At 42.8% G+C, this 5,112-nt stretch overlaps 1 pseudogene; it reads right to left on the reverse strand.

Annotated features, from left to right (window-relative positions):
- Positions 1-1,925: 1,925 nt before the first annotated feature.
- LOC128380640 (general transcription factor II-I repeat domain-containing protein 2-like) lies at positions 1,926-3,709 on the reverse strand (annotated as a pseudogene).
- Between the last annotated feature and the right edge of the window lie 1,403 nt (positions 3,710-5,112).

Raw genomic sequence — 5,112 nt, forward strand, 5'->3', positions numbered from 1 at the left:
CCCATCTGTACAATTCTGCTGTCATCATAGAAGGTTGACATTAAAAGATATGGAACTTAATAAGTCATATGTTGGTGTTTCACTAATGGCCACAAGGTGGGGCTATTGGCTCCATGTTTCACTATATCGTACACATTGACATGGAGAACTAATGTACCAAGTTTCATTTCATTGAAGACAACAAAACTGTAGGAATATTGTGTTATAATATTACAGTAGCGCCCCCATTTGGTAAAATTGTATCAAATTTTACATAATGGTGCACTATCACTATATGTACAAAATTCTCAAATTTGGTGTTGATCCGAATCGGCATTGAAGAGTTATTGATCGTTAAATGCATCAGGCCACGCCCCCAAAAGTTTGCTAACCAATTACGGACAAACGGTAAGGGTTACCAAAAAACGAAGATAATAGCTGTGTTCGGGGTCCTCTAAACATGTTGTGTACCAAGTTTGGTGAAGATTGGATGAAAAATGTGCCAAAAGTAGTAAAAAATGTATTTTTCAAAAAATTCAAAATGGCGGAAAATTTTTCTAGACGCAAATGGGCGAGGCCTATATCAGTCTACTTGGTACCATCCAAGGAACACACTGTGCAAAGATTGTTGGAATACGCCTTACGGTTCATGAGTTATAAGCCAAAATGTAAAACATGTAATAACTGACCACATGGTGGCGCTACAGATCATTCTTTACAATATGTGAAGCATTTGCTCATGGGCCACCTGTAGTTGAAGTTTGAACACTTTAGCACTTTTACTTCTTGAGATATGAGCTTTCAAACATCGCTCCCATTGACTTTCCATTATAAATTTTAATGTTTTAAAAAATTATATAAAATCAATGGAATATGTTAGAGATATGAAAAGTAATAGCACACATCTCCTTATGGATATGTACAATTTGACATTGAAACGAAGTTGATATGACAAATCGTGTAGGACTAGTTACGCTACGAAAAACGGCGAAATAATAAATAAAGAGCGAAGATAACATAGTGTGGGAGCTTTGCAGCTCCCACACAATAAAGAGCGAAGATAACATAGTGTGGGAGCTTTGCAGCTCCCACACAATAAATCATATGTTGGTGTTTCACTAATGGCCACAAGGTGGGGCTATTGGCTCCATGATTCACTATGTCGTGCACATTGACATGGAGAGCTGGTGTACTAAGTTTCATTTCATTGAAAAAAACAGAATTACAGAAATAAGATGTTATAATATTATAGTAGCGCCTCCTGTATATAGAATTGTATAATTTTACATAATGGTGCACTATCACTATATGTACAAAATTCTCAAATTTGGTGTTGATCCGAATCGGCATTGAAGAGTTATTGATCGTTAAATGCATCAGGCCACGCCCCCAAAAGTTTGCTAACCAATTACGGACAAACGGTAAGGGTTACCAAAAAATGAAGATAATAGCTGTGTTCGGGGTCCTCTAAACATGTTGTGTAACAAGTTTGATGAAGATTGGATGAAAAATGTGCCAAAAGTAGTAAAAAATGTATTTTTCAAAAAAATCAAAATGGCGGAAAAATTTTCTAGACGCAAATGGGCGTGGCCTATATCAGTCTACTTGTGTATACAATGAATATTGAACAAGCAAGGCTTATATAACTTAAAAGTGCAGGCGTGCAAAATCAAGTTGATAATAATACTAATAATAACAATAATAATAATAATAATAATAATAAAACATATCAATGGCATATTAAATAAAATTTAAATAAAAATTGAATGCCTCCTTTCTGTTTGCAGCCTTCTGAGGTAAATGTCAAAATTAGCTTCTTACACAGGCTAATACATTTGAAAATAAAATAACATAACAACTATGAATAAATCAACCATTCAGGCCTTGGAGTAGCAAGAAAAAGTGCATAGAAAATGTATTTACTGCTCATTTTGTGACACACTGATCTACTCTGATGCGGCCAAGCCAGATACCTGGCATCTTTTCTTGGATGCCAGTTCATCAATGTCGGGGCTTAGGGTTTGAGCTGAGGAAACCGTCATTATCGAACAAAGGTGTTCGTCAGTCAGACGTCTCCTGTGAGAAGTTTTCGTCATCTTCATTGAGGAAAAAAGTTGCTCACATAGGTAAGTTCTACCAAACATGGAGAGCAATTGAGCAACTTCAGTGCGAAGCTGAGGCATCGTGTCAGGGATGAACTGTGGAAACTGTGCGGCCCCAACAGCATCAAACTTTGACTTCTGCGTTTCATCACACTGGAGTTCAATCAGCTCCATTTGGAGGTTGGTTGGTGCTTTTTCCACATCAACTGCGAAGGGATTACTAAGCAGTTCAAATCTAAGTTTCTGGACATCAAAGTCGCCAAACCGCCGGCTAAACTCAGCGCCGAGCGCACTGAGTTTTTCAGCAAACTGTGCGCACACAACGATAGAGATCTGCGTTTTTATGCAGGGGAAATGGCCAAAGTTTGCTTGTAGCATCTGATTCTCCCACAGGCACATCTTCATTTTAAAAGCTCTCACTGACGCATACATATCTGTGATGATGCGTCCCCGCCCCTGCAGCTGCAGGTTCAGCACATCGAGGTGGCTTGAGATGTCACACAGAAAGGCCAGCTCACACAGAAACTTTTGCTCCCGGAGCTCTGCTGTGTCCTTCCCTTTGCTTTCCAGAAACTGGCATATTTCTTCACGCAGTTCGAAAAATCTGTTCAGCACTTTTCCGCGGCTTAGCCATCTCACCTCTGTGTGATACGGCACATCTGTGTATTCTGAATCACACTCTTCCAGAAAAGACTTAAACTGGCGGTGATTGAGACCTTTGGCTCTTATGAAGTTAACAACTTGTGTTACTGTGGACATAACATCCTCCATCTTCAGCGCTTTACCACACAGGGATTCTTGATGTAAGATGCAGTGATAAACAGATAATTCACCTGCACAGTTCTCTTCGCGCATCTTTTCACGAATCCTGCCCACCAGTCCATTCTTTTTACCACTCATGGCTGGCGCACCATCAGTGGTTTATTCCACGGAAGGTTTATTTCAGTTACACATTTGCAAACCTCCTCAAAGATTTCTTTCCCTGTGGTTGTGCCATGCATTGGTTTAAATCCCAAAAGCTCCTCGTAACACACAGATTTGAGTCCACGCCGCGGACGAAGACAGACAGCTGCGCAGTATCAGACGCGTCAGTGCTCTAATCCACAGCAAGGGAAAAAGAAACAAAATCTTTTCCCTTCTCCATCAACTGGACAAGCAGATTGGTGGCAAGCTCGCATGTGCGGTCAGCTATTGTGTTTCTGCTCAGGCTTACGTTTGCAAAGGCTTGCTTTTTCTCTGGGCACATTTGGTCACAAACCTTCATCATGCACTTTTTTACAAACTCTCCCTCATTAAAGGGTCGGGCTGATTTGGCGATTTCTTGTGCCACGATATAACTTGCCTTTAACAGCAGCCTCACTTTGTGTTGTGGCTTTTGTGAACATTTTCTGTTGTGAAACCAAACCTCTTTTCATCTCCTTTACTTTCTGGCTCCTTTGAGCCGTGTCCAGGTCCTTATATTTGTCCTGGTGTTTGGTTTCATAGTGTCGTCTAATATTGTACTCCTTAGTTACTGACACGTTGGCTCCACAAACAAGACAAACAGGTCTGTCTTGTATACATGTAAACAGATATTCTGTCTCCCACCTGTCCAGAAAAGTTCTATTTTCTGCCTTTCTTTTCGCCATTTGTTGGTAGTGTAACACAGTGACAGCTGTAGTTTGAGGTCGCAGTGTGGTCTGGGGGAGAGGCACAGAGATGCGGGGTGTGCATGGGTTTTCAGCCAAAGCAACAGCAGAGCATTATGGGATTTGTAGTACAAGCTATGAATGCGGTGTTACAGCGCTGCCGCCGTATAATACCGGCGGGCCAGCTCTAATATTAATTTGAAATTGCCTCGCGGGCCAAATATAATTACACTGCGGGCCAAATTTGGCCCGTGGGCCAGAGTTTGACACCTATGGTGTATAAGGTCCATCTTTCTCCATTACAACCGGTAACATTAGAGATGAAGAAATTACCTCATTTAAGAGTATCCAGGAATGCAGCAGCAGACTCAGGGGTGTCAAAAAGGCGAATCTGTCCTTCATGGAGACACCGGAGGTGCGCTGGGTAGGCAAATCCACGGTACTTATTATGACGAGCCAGCGCTTTCCCCACGGTGTTGAACTCCCGTCGCCTTCGCAGGACCTCCACAGACAGGTCAGGATAGAACGAGAGTTGGACGTCGCCATGGTGGATGTTGTGTTTCTTCAGGGCTGCTTTGAGTACGGCCTCCTTTTGGGAATAACGGAGAAACCGCACCAAGATGCTTCTCGGAGGCTTGTCTGGAGTCGGAGCAGGAGCCGGGGCTTGGTGCGTGCATTCAATCTCCAGTGGGGGGAAGTCGGCAGGCAGGCCGACTAAAGTCGGCAAAGCTGCTTGGAGGAAGTCTGCAAGACCAGCGTTGCCCTCTGTTTTCTCTGGAAGGTTGATGATTTTCAGGTTTTTACGTCGGCCACGGTTTTCCAAGTTATCAATTTTCAACTGCAGTTGCTCCACTGTTTTTTCCATGGTGGCTATGCGGGTGTCTAGTGCACCGTGACTGTCCTCCGTAGCAGAGACCCTCTCTTCAGCCTCTTCCATGCGCTTTTCCAAGTCTGCCACTCGGTAAGAGAGAGTCGACAAAGAGCTCTCCACAGAGGTGACAGACACTTTTATTTCGTTCAATGCAACGTCAATGACGTCCAGACGAGCGCCGACTGATTCATCCATGTCATTCACCCGGGAGGCCACAGACTTTATTTCGGCTAGGATCTGCTCCATAGTTGCTTGACCGGTTAGCGTTAGCTCTGAGGTGTTAGCATTACCTTGTCTGATCTCACACGGAGTGCGTGATGCCACTTGTTGACCGGTTTTCTTTTAACGTCGGAACCCAAAGGTGAAAAAATAGGAAAGTCTTTGTCGCACTGCGGTCTAGGCATCTCTAAAGTACAATTCAGCTGACGATATTAAGTTTACTTGGAGAAAGTCGTAGATTTATTTAGAGCCTGGAGTGGAGTAAAGTCTCAAGCGTCCATCTTGATCCGGATCACGAATTGCCAAATACATT

This window comes from Scomber japonicus, chromosome 19 (assembly GCF_027409825.1).
Source record: "Scomber japonicus isolate fScoJap1 chromosome 19, fScoJap1.pri, whole genome shotgun sequence".
Classification (NCBI taxonomy): Eukaryota; Metazoa; Chordata; class Actinopteri; order Scombriformes; family Scombridae; genus Scomber; species Scomber japonicus.